This window comes from Gymnoscopelus microlampas (assembly GCF_963454915.1).
Source record: "Gymnoscopelus microlampas genome assembly, chromosome: 6".
Classification (NCBI taxonomy): Eukaryota; Metazoa; Chordata; class Actinopteri; order Myctophiformes; family Myctophidae; genus Gymnoscopelus; species Gymnoscopelus microlampas.
Genome location: NC_139943.1, coordinates 8403452 through 8416459, shown reverse-complemented (window position 1 = coordinate 8416459; position 13008 = coordinate 8403452).

Sequence of the window (13008 nt, the reverse complement as noted above, 5' to 3'; positions counted from 1 at the left end):
TCTACATTGCAGTATTGATACTTTTACTTAAGTAGAACAATTAGTACTTTTTCCACCACTGTGTGTGTGTGTGTCTGTCTGTCTGTCTGTCTGTCTGTCTGTCTGTCTGTGTGTGTGTGTGTGTGTGTGTGTGTGTGTGTGTGTGTGTGTGTGTGTGTGCGCGTGTTTGTTCGTGCATACACAATCGTGTGCGCACGCATTTGAGAACAATTGTGGCGATCGGTATATATAAAAAAAAAACAAGCACTCTAAAATGAAGACATAGAATCCGCATCAGACATAATAGACAGATATGACACAGACAGTGAATTGGGTCATTAATTCAATCAATCTCACAGCCCAGTCAGTCCATCCCAAAAGGAATATATAAACTGATTGATGCGGGAGAAATGAATTCGTAATAAATAAATGAGCGTGCACAACAGATTAATAGTAATACATTGTTAATTATAGAATTCAGTCATGATTATGACTGATTATAGAAATCGGCCTTGATCATAACTCACTTAGTGAATTGATTGATCACCCCCGAGTGAGCCCTGGGGGAAAAAAAACTGCAATTCAGCACGGAGAGGGTTAATCACTTTAACCCCCAGCATCCCTATTTGGGGGGGGGGGGGGCATTCGCCCAAAACAGCAGATCTACAAGCTGACAACACAGCGCCTTACGACGTGTTGTGAGCTATTGGGTGCTATTTTTGGCAAAGAGGTATAGGTGTAGAGGGAAAAAAGAGCAGACCAAGTAAACAAAAAAAAGTGTAATTTACTTGAGCACCTGCCCCTCAAAATGTCTGCTCACGCCACTGTTCAAAGCTATTCATGGATGAATTAATGTGATTATTTTGGAGCTGAACCGCAAATCCGCTGATGTCAATAGACAGGTTTCCTGTTAGTAAACATGAGAGGATATGACCGCGCAGAGGAGGGGGAAGCCTATAGAGGGCGCCATTACCCGCAGCAGCTCTGGTCAAATGTCCATTCATAAAAGAAATGATCTTCACCGGGTTTAATGAAAGTAGATTAAATTATGCAGTTTGTAATACCTTGTTTACTCAATAAAAATGATTTGTCGGAAGTTGGATCTGTTTGTATATAATAGCAGCATTATGCCTATTATGCCTATAATAGCAGAATTATGGCTATCTAACTCCCGAACAGAGTGAACGGCGCAACAATTCGTTTCCCCCGAGCATGCGCAGATTGCGCATTCTGCCCTGTGATGACGTTGCGCGGAAATCCGTCTATAGAGGCTGTCGCTGTCCGTGGATCTGAGACGCATCAGAGGCTTTCACTGTCCACGGTGCTGAAACACAGTAGAGGCTTTCACTGTCCACGGTGCTGAAACACAGTAGAGGCTTTCACTGTCCACGGTGCTGAAACACAGTAGAGGCTTTCACTGTCCACGGTGCTGAAACACAGTAGAGGCTTTCACTGTCCACGGTGCTGAAACACAGTAGAGGCTTTCACTGTCCACGGTGCTGAAACACAGTAGAGGATTTCACTGTCCACGGTGCTGAAACACAGTAGAGGCTTTCACTGTCCACGGTGCTGAAACACAGTAGAGGCTTTCACTGTCCACGGTGCTGAAACACAGTAGAGGCTTTCACTGTCCACGGTGCTGAAACACAGTAGAGGATTTCACTGTCCGAGGTGCTGAAACACAGTAGAGGATGTCGCTGTCCGAGGTGCTGAAACACAGTAGAGGATGTCGCTGTCCGAGGTGCTGAAACACAGTAGAGGATGTCGCTGTCCGAGGTGCTGAAACACAGTAGAGGATGTCGCTGTCCGAGGTGCTGAAACACAGTAGAGGATGTCGCTGTCCGTGGTGCTGAAACACAGTAGAGGATGTCACTGTCCGCGGTGCTGAAACACAGTAGAGGATGTCACTGTCCGTGGTGCTGAAACACAGTAGAGGATGTCACTGTCCGCGGTGCTGAAACACAGTAGAGGATGTCGCTGTCCGTGGTGCTGAAACACAGTAGAGGATGTCGCTGTCCATGGTTCTGAAACCTCTAATCTGTGTCACTCTTTTTTAAATTCAAATTATTGTCTCCGCCAGGCCGTAAGGCATGGCGAGAGAGTATGTTTTACCCTCCGTCAGTGTGTCCGTCCGTGTGTCCGTCCGTGTGTCCGTGTGTCCGTCCGTGTGTCCGTGTGTTACCACCAAATCTCCGGCACCGTTGGCCCGGTCGCTGCGAAACTGTGCACACACACTCCCTGGATGCCAATTCAGAACCTCTGCCTCAAATTTTTCACATGGGCCTGTTATAGCGCCACCAGGAGGCCGATTTGTGCAAAACCCATTTTTTCACATTATTCCTACAGTTTTTAACCAAACGTCATGCAAATCGGTACACAGTATCTCTATAGTCATGTGATCAACCCTGATCTGTCCGATTTCCCATATTCCATCCTTATTGGTTAAGGTTGCCATCCAAAGTTTGCAGGATTGGTCCGTTTTGAACAAACTGCCTCAAACCATGAACGCAGCGTGCGAATTCCGTGAAATTTCACACGCACATTCCCACTAGGCCGAGGAAGAAATGCCACCCTTTTCACATTGGCCTGTTATAGCGCCACCAGCAGGTCTAATTTAGCAAAACACATTTTTGGAACAAAATGCCTCTAATCATGAATGCAGTGTCCGATTGCCGTGAACGACCTAAGAATAAATGGCACCCTTTTCACAACGTATCTGACCTGGCGGAGACCTGTGCTCCGAGGAGCACTTTATCTAGTTATTTATTATTCATTTTTGATCCCACAATTTAGTAACCCTTTTTCACCCGGTGCCAATTTTCTAAGTGATCCTGGGCGCTACACTCCCCCCCACCAACCTAGGGAGCCCAGGGCCAGAGCTCATGCCTCCTTCAATGCATGAGAGCCAACTGACCTTCCTTCTTATCACCTGACAGGGAGGGGGTTTCCCCGGTAGGACATAGCGCTAAACAAGAGTAAATTGCCATTGCATTTATACATACACCCAGTGGTGGAAAGTAACTAAGTACATTTACTTAAGTACTGTACTTAAGTACAATTTTGAGGTATTTGTACTTTACTTGAGTATTTCCAGGATTACAAGCTTAGGCATTGGCACCCAGTGCCAATGCCTAAGCTTGTAATCCTGGGCACTACTCTCTCTCTGCCAGCCTGGGGAGAGCCCCAAACTCAGCTCATGCTTCCTTCCAAGGCATGAGGAGTTAGCAGACCGCTTCTTATCACCAAATTGATTTTGGTGACAATATATTGGTCTAAACATCAGCAATCCGTGGTCTAGGACTCTGCAAAAGTAAACTTAGTAGGACACGCGGTCATTATTCAAAATCAACGAGTATCGCGATACGTATCGTGGCCTCTGTATCGTGATATGTATCGAGCGTGAGGTTGTAGGCAATACACAGCCCTAGGGGTGATATGACTGCGAATGCGAATCAATATCACAATTATTTCAAACTTTTACCTTGATTCTGGTTAGTAAAATATACATATATTTTAATAGTGAAACTAGCAGACATATTCTACGCTATTTCTGTACATCACCATTGTACAACAGGGTATAATACAGGGCTTGAGTGTTATTTAGGCTAATAATTTTAACCCATTAAGACCTGAGGCCGATTCTACACATTTTTTGAAAAAAACGTATGTTACTATTTTCAGTGGTTCTCAATCTTTTTCATGTCAAGGACCCCAAACTCAATATTTGAGTTACAAATGTTTGCTTGCCAAAGGGTAAAATAATTCTTTTTAGCTCAAAACTAAAAATGGCACAGATGCGTCCCAGGTCTTAATTGGTTAATCTATTTACTTCTCGATTATTCAATTAACCTACAGTATGTGAGTCGGTTATTGGTTATAATAAGTATTGGTTTCGATATATTCTCGGCTCGGTTAATTGCCTAGTGGAAAGTGTTACGCAACAAAGAATAAGATACTAGTATCAGCTCAGCTTTTATGAATGTTATGATTCACATTAGTGAACTTATGTTGAACTATTTATGGTCCTTAAGTTGACATTATCATAAAGAGAATGATGCCAGCGCTCACGTTCTGCCCATTCAGGCACTTATTTTATTTTAGTGCAAGATTAGTGAAATACGGACGCGTTTCGGCTCTATGCCTGCATCAGCGTAATAATTTAGTGGTTTACGCTGATGAAGGCATAAACGCGTCCGTATTGTATACGATGTATAGAATATAATTTATATAATGTGTATATATACAGTAGATAAGAAGTGCCTGAGTGGACAGAATTAATGTGAGTGCTGAGCTATCGTTGTCTTTATCAGTGGTTTAAAGTAACTAAGTACATTTACTCAAGTACTGGAGGCCTACTTATACCATTTTGAGGTTGTTGTTTTTTACGTTAGTGGAGTATTTCTAATTTTCAATACTTTAACTTCTACTCCACTACATCTCTGAGGGAAATATTATACTAAAACTAAACTAAATAAAAACTAAGCTACGATGACTAAAACTAAAACTAAATATATTGACAATTTCGTCAACAAATAAAAACTAGACTAAAATGTTAAGGAGTCACTAGTGGAGAAGAGATCCAGTAGAACTAAACGACAAGTCATTTTATGTTTGGTTGCGCTCGGGTGTTGCTCCCTGAAAATAGCCGATCTACAAGCTCACATCGCGACGCGTTGTGAGCTTGTAGATCGGCTATTTTCAGCAGGCAACCAAGTGTAAAATCAGCCATTACGACGCCATCAAGGCACCGCCAAAATACATTTTAGTCGACTTAGATGCTAAGTTTGATGTTTACACCTGGTATCCTAGCTACTTGGCACCACTTAATTGATTGAATTGCACTCTATTTACTGACGCCGTTGTTTGTTGACAAAGGTTCATGCCATTTACGCGGGTAAAAAAAAAAAGAGTGTCTACTAAAGGTCTACAAATGTAAATGGTAGATTGCATTGACATTGACGACCCAGAGGTTAAATGGTAATCAATATATGCATTGGCCTGAAGAAAATGGGACCTTTAAGGAAGTGCAAAATGGTTTCCAAAATGTCGCAAACCAATTATTCGGAACTTTTATATCGTCCCTGTCGGGTGGAAACCTCATTATGTCCCAAACGGTTACTTTTCAGGATTCAAATTCAAAAATGGCAAAAAGCAGCAGATCCACAATCTCATCCCTACGGAATGTATATGGAATGCATGTCCTAATACACATTATTTTAAATATTGATTTGATGCTCATGCTGTATTAACCTTAGGAAGTATTAAGTTGTTTTTTTATTAGCACATACATTCCATAGGGCTAGACCACACATGGACATATGACATCATCAACTTGCGACGGGAGCGGCCCCTATTGAGTGAAAGATGAACTATTTCTAAAATAGATAAAATATTTCAGGTGTTTTTAATTTCTCATTTTAGTTATATAGGGCAAATATGCAAGGGAAATGTAGGGCTTTAAATTTCAATAATGACTACCTCCCCATACAATTTCCCGCTTATTACACCGCTACTTAATAAATAAATAAATAAATAAATTGACCCAAAAGTAACAACAAAACAAAGTATTTCCTTGCTTACGGCAATGAAAGTATTCCATAAGTATTGGGCTGGGCGGACAAGTTCACCTCATGACAGTAGTCCATAAGGTAACCGGAAGACTCGCCCCAAAACACACTCGCCCCTATTCTTTACCACCGGATTTGCGTATAATACCGCTGGATTTGCCCCGGGTGACTGTTTTGGGGGCGAGCGTTTTGATATTCTTGTGTCGGTGCGCCACGATAAACAAGGAAGTGTAGAGGATCAAATTGAATCACTTTTCGGTCATTGCATCGTCTATTTCTCACTTCAAGTGTTTTCAATAACATTCTTGAGAGCAACGTTTAGTTGTAAATGACATTGTTTGTTTACATGGCTGTCATGTTGGATAAAGCATAAAACCAAGCAGCGCAGGTTGACATGAGCAGGTGTTCTGAGTCTTTGATTAGACAGCGGTCCGTTATAGAGCTCATCGGTCATTATCCACAAATAATGACCAATGCCGTGTAATAAAATGTATTAAGGCATGTAAGGCTTCTGTTACGGAGATGTCCCTATGAATATACGGATGACGTATGAAGCGATCATGCTCTAGGGTCGCCCTTATACGGCAAATACTAATCAGCCATTATTAAGGTTGAGCCGGAGACAGGAAAGTTGAGTTCCAGAGATATCTTCAGTGTTAAAGATCAATATTGAAACTAAAAGAGAATAGGACCCTTTGACAGAAGATCCATTTCAACTCAACTACTTAATACTGCCTGTCAGTTACTAGAGCTCCCACGCGAGACGTTAATTCAACTTCTTGCAAATACCGTCTACGAGGATACCGCACTGTCTGGGCAATCTGCTACCAGCATTCCAAAACACTACAACTAATAACTAAATATATAGTTATGCTTAAAGGGATATTTCACTTTCAAAAAAACTTTTGGTCATTTTATCGTCTACTCAGGCCTTTGTGAACCCCCAGACGGTTTTTAAGTTGCTTGATTCAGTATTTAGATATTTGATATTCATTTTATCAGACACGCCCCCTTACTATACAAACCCATTGTAACTTCAAACTGCATTTTAACCATGTTAAATTCATCAAAAACACCCATCCTTGGTTCACCCGACTCATACCGCCCCCCTAATACGCGAGGGGGCCGTTTCATTTATTTTTAATATTTTTTGGGGAAAATGAAAAAAAATTAATACAATAAAAAAATAAAATAAAATAAATGAAAAAAATAATCGGAAAAACACTGCCCCCTCACGCATTAGGAGGGCAGGGTGAGTCACCAGAACCAAGGACGGGTGTTTTTGATGAATTTAACATATATACTTTTACTCCACTACAATTATTTGAAAACTTGAGTTACTAGTTACTTTGCAGATAACGGAAAAACATCACATGGATGCGCCTGGGACGTATCATCAGTGTTGTAGACTGGGGTCATAGGATGTTTCGGGTCTCGCAACATACACCCTCGCCCAGGTGACCCAGCCAGGGTTGATCTAGTCTGGGAGGGTTAGCGTCGGAGCTTGGACAGCAGGGGCGCGGCCACTGCGTTGTGATTCAAATCAACAGCCAATGAAGAAAAGGGGGCGGGATCCACATGCAGTGGGTGTTGCATCTAAATAGAATCGACGGGAAGCAATTTCCCCTTGAGAAATTGCGCCCGCCATTGTTGTGTACTGCTGTTTGCCTCTCGTCTGACTTTTTAGACGAGTTGCACAGCCTCAGACCGGTAAGAGGCGTGTCCGCTCAGATTCTGAGCGTAAGTTACATCCCGCCCACAAATACCAGGGCTCTGGCCCAGAAGTTCCTCGCCAGAGCTGGCGAAAACTTCTGGGAACTCAGATTATCGCCCAGGTGACCCAGCCAGGGTTGATCAAGCCCCGACTTACGTCCCGGGTAGCTACCCACGGTCAGTCCTAAATAGGGAAAGACAGGGCCACTGTCTTTCCCACGTGCCAGAGAGGAGATACTGTGGCACGTGGGAGGGACTATGCTCTGTGGTTGGCCTCCTGGCCGGGCTCCTCCTCCGTCTCACCAGGTCCAGGACCTGAGCGTTACACCAGACTCCCCCGCTCCAAACATTTCATATCAATTATTACATTATAAAACATACATTAACCATTTTAGCCCTATTTTATACATAGGCTATTTGAAAATAGCCGATCTACAAGCTTACAAGCTCAGCTTGTAGATCTGGTATTTTCAAACATTTTAGTACTTTTACTTTTGGTACCTTAATTATATTTTGATATCAATACTTTTGTACTTTTACTCAAATACATTTGTAATTCCAGACTTTTACTTGTAACGGAGTGCTTCTACATTGCAGTATTGATACTTTTACTTAAGTAAAACATTTGAGTACTTTTTCCTCCACTTCGTGCGTGTGTGTTTATCTACCCCCAGCAGAGTTTGTTGAGCAGAGATAAACAAGGAAGTTGGACGCTAGTCAAGTCAGCCAAAGTAATATTGTTATTCTATGATTATTGAGATTCATAATAGTTGACATAAGGGGCCCACCATCAGCAGTGTCAGCAAACTAACTCCATTTCAATATTACAAAATCACTGAATCACGGGTTTCTTTCAAAACTGGCCTGAAAAAAACAACTACCAGGAAACCACAAGGGGAGGTAAATATAAATTCCCATAGAAAGGAGGTGTCATTCACTGCAGCCGTTTTTCCTTTTTCTTCTTTGTACATATATACTGTTTTGTATTTGTTGACGACCTGTATTATTGTGTAATTAATGTATAATATAGGAAACAATAAGGACTTTTGTGCTATCCTTTTTTTTAATCCCTAATGTGTGACATGGCCATCACCATTGAGAATGCTGTGGTGACGTCAACTCGGACTGCGAAGAATCTGGGTGTGACCCTGGACGATCAACTGTCATTCTCGGCTAACATCGCATCAGTGACACGGTCCTGCAGATTCCTCCTCTACAACATCAGGAGGATTCGCCCCTTCCTCACGGAGAAAACAGCCCAGGTGCTCATCCAGGCTCTTGTCATCTCCCGCCTGGACTACTGCAACTCCCTCCTTGCTGGTGCTCCGGCATCAGCCATCAGACCTCTGGAGCTTGTTCAGAAAGCTGCGGCTCGTCTGGTGTTCAACCGCCCCAAGTTCTCCCACACAACTATCCTTCTCCGTTCTCTACACTGGCTCCCCGTAGCAGCTCGCATTCAGTTTAAAACCCTGGTGCTAGCCTATAGAGCAGTGAAAGGAACAGCTCCTTCTTACCTCCGGGTTTTGGTCAATGCCCACACCCCTGCCCGACCACTCCGGTCTGCCACCTCGGGGCGACTGACTCCCTCGCCACTCAACGGTCCTTCTGGTCGATCGACACGGTCACGACTTTTTTCTGTTCTGGCCCCACAGTGGTGGAATGAACTTCCCACTGATGTCAGGACAGCAGAGTCACTGCCCATCTTTCGCCGCAGGCTGAAAACCCACCTCTTCAGGAAACACTATCCTTCCTCTTTGCCTGGCCTACTTGTTGTTAACTAGTTGTACGAACTCTTGTTTTATTTTTGTATTGTTTTATTGGATCTTGTTTAGTCGATACACTTATTTGTTTTAGCTCATGCTCATTTGATTTTGCCATTTTTTGTCTCATCTGTTTAAGAAAGTAGGTAGCTGATATATTGCACTTTTACCTTAGCGCTAGGTATACTCTTGGTTGCTTGTTTTTGCAGGAAATGTACTTAAAACTTCTGGTGATTAGTAGTTTTCGTTCCCTACCTATGTTGAATACACTTATTGTAAGTCGCTTTGGATAAAAGCGTCTGCTAAATGACCGTAATGTAATGTAATGTAATGACTGTACCACCTGCTGTCTACATGTCTGAAGTAAAGAATTCAATCAATACAAAAAATATATATATATTTCTGTACTTTTTCTTTTATTAAGCCCATAGTCATGCACAATTGTCTTTTTTTCCAGCCCGCAGGCTATTTGCTATAAATCCAAACTCAAGTTAACCCATTAAGGCCTGAGGTTCCGATTCACCAAAATGTCTTCTAAGTCCTTACAGTTTTCTGAAAAACCTATGTTTCTATATCAGTGGTCCTCAGACATTTTCATGTCAAGGACCCCCCAAAATGATATGTATTCGGCCGCCGACCCCCATATGAAAACGTTTTGTTCCAGGGACCCCCAGAAGCAAATATTTCAGTTTCAGAATATTTGCTTTAAAAATATATATGCAAAGATTTGCAAAAAAAAAATCATGATTTTTCCAAAAATAGCAGATTTTACAAGCTCGTAGCGCGGCACTCGGTGCCGCGCTAAGAGCTTGTAGATCTGCTATTTTTTTGAATAGCCAAAGTATAAAACAATGGTTTAAGTGGTTACACGGATATGCGTTCCCGGTTTTTAACGGGTTAACCTCCCTGAGGGTGAATCACAGCACTCCCCTGTTATCCTCTGCCTGGAGTTGTGTGTTTGCTCTAATGAAGGCCACACTGACTGGTGGCTGTGGAGCACATTTCATTAGCCTGAAGGACAAATAGGTGTGAGCGATTTAACAATGTTTCCGAACCATAGTTAATATTGATGGCGAGCGCAACGTGACAAATGGCCTCAGCCTCAGCGAACAGCTGGGACAAGGAATTGATGAAAAGCCCAGTGCCTTGTTTAGGCTTTTAACCCTTTGAGACCGGGAATTCAAGCATCTGTCATTTCTAGATTTTTGAAAATTTTGAAAAATTGAGAACATTTGTGCAAATCTTTGAATAGGCTATATATTTTTTTAAAGCGAACATTTTAACTCAAATCTTTGCTTCTGGGGATTCTATAAATGTCTTCTAAATCCTGACAGTTTAAACGAAAAAAACGTACGTTGCTAATATAATATCAGTGGTTCTGAAACCTTTTCCATGTCAAGGACCCCCACAATGATTTGTATTTGGCCGGGGACCCCCCATCTTAAAATACAGTATGTTGTTCCAGGGACCCCCAGAAGTCAAGATTTGAGTTGAAAATGTTAAATATATATATTTAAAGATTTGCACGCATTTTCAAGATTTTTCAAAAATAGCCAAAGACATCTAAAACTGACACAGATTCTTTCCCGGTCTAAATGGGTTAAACATTATTTAAACCAGGCACAAGTGGCACCTCATTTTTTTCCCCCTTCCTTTCTTTTTTCTTTCTATTCGCGTACCTCGGTAAAAGCATAGTGAATCAATTCTGAGCACAAGGGATTTGAATATGATACGGACAAATGGCTGTTTTGCGTCTCGTTTGACCGGTTTGACTCGGTGGCTGAGTGCCATTTGATGATAACACATTTCATTTACAAAGTGCTCTCTCGTTTTTTTTTTTTTTTGTGAGTAAATCTCAGAGCTTTATGGCGATCCAGGCTTTTGGGATGGCGGCGTCGCTCCCTGACTTTTAAATGTTAGGACATTTGGGGCGCACCCCCCAAAGACACTTCCCATGGGAAATATACAGTTATAGGACTTGTAAACTTTTACTCGAAAATACACAAAATGCAGAAAACGTCTGAATAAAGCACGCACACACACACACACACACACACACATACACATACATTCTCTAGAGCCGATTAGACTGTTTTAACCCAGTAAGGCCTGAGGACGCATCTGTGTGTCATTTTTTGATTTGAGCTAAAAAGCATTATTTTACACTTTGGGCTATTCAAAAATCGTGAAAATGTGTGCAAATCTTTGAATATATATATTTTTAAAGCGAACATTTTTAACTCAAATTTTTGCTTCTGGGGGTCCCTGGAGCAAAACGTTTTGAGATGGGGGTCCGCGGTCAAATATATTATTTTGGGGTCCTTGACATGAAAAAGTTTGAAAATGATATTATAGCAAAACATGTTTTTTTTCTTAGGATTTTTGTTAGGATTTAGAAGACATTTGTAGAAGCAAAGATTTGTGTAAAACATGTTTGCTTTAAAAATTGCTTGAAAATGTTTGTAAAAAAAAAAAACATGATTTAAAAAAAATAGCAGATCTACAAGCTCGTAGCGCGGCACTCGGTGCCGCGCTACGAGCTTGTAGATCTGCTATTTTTGAATAGCCCAAAGAAATCTTAAAATGACACAGATCTTAGGTCTTAAAGGTTTAAAAGCAATAACAATGGCCAGTCTCATAGTGAAAAAGGAGTGAACGAGTGATCACAAGTAAGATCCTAAACAAAACACTAAAAGTGTACTTAATGTTTTTCTTCCCTCTTTGTATTTATAGATTGGTAAGTTATGTGGGCTTTTCCCATGCTGTTTGAAATGAAAACAAAACGAAACAGAGAGTTGTCCGCCATTTTTATACCTAATCTATGCTCCGTCTTATGATGGTGTCACACACACACACCATGCACGATTTTTCTAAATAAGTAGCGGATCTACAAGCTCACAACGTCACACACCTGTAGCAGATCTGCTATTTCTTTAGAAAAAATTTGATATTTTTTTACGAATATTTGAATACTGTATGTTTTTTAAAGCGAACATTTTTTACTCAAATCAAGTTATTTATTTTTTTAAACTTACAGTACGTTGCTATAATATCAGTGTTTCTCAAACAATTTTAATGTCACCCCCCAAAATGATATGTATTTGTCTGTGGAATCCCCCCCCCCATCTCAAAATATTTGGATAGAAGCAAAGATTTTAGTTAAAAATGTACTATATTCAAAGATTTGCACACATTTTCACGATTTGTTAAAAAAGAAACTGCAGATCTACAAGCTCATAGCGCGGCACTCGGTGCCACGCTATGAGCTTGTAGATCTGCTGTTTTTTTTAAAGGCCAAAATAAATCTTAAAAATAACACAGATGCGTTCCCGGTCTCAATGGAACGCAAGAGCTATATAAATGCACCATTTATTTACTTCTTCCCGTGTGCTGCTATACCGCCATCGCTTTCACCGCGTGTCTCCGAGTTTTCCCGTCTTGATGAATAATAGCGGAGCTCAATTTCCGCTTACTTTAGCCTCCGTCGTTGCTCGACACACTGGCATGATGGCATTCCCGGAAAATGGAAGCTCAGCACATTTCGTGATTCCTTCCCTTCAGTATAACCTTGACCTTTTTATAGATAGTTCGTCGATGCCATCTTGTATCCATCACAGCCCTCATCATGAAGACTCTGGAGTCCATGACACCCCCCTAGCCCCCCCCCCTCCTCGCTGCTTTGATAGGCTCACTGCCTTTCAGAGACACGTACTGGTTCCCCCGTTCTTTGGTCTTTGCTTCCCCCTCGAGATCCCCTCGAGGTCATTTCCATGTGAAGATCTGATCTTATGAGATCACAGTGTAGTGGTGGGTAATGTGTGGTACGCTAAGCCTGACATTGCCCTCTCCATATATGAGCTTTCCCATGGCAGGGGGTGTGTGCGTGCTGCTGAACCAGCACTGCTGTGTTATACCCATGATCAGTATCGTGGTGGTGGAACCAAAGTACTCAACCCCCCCCCCCCCCAAGTACTTTGAGTCAACGTATA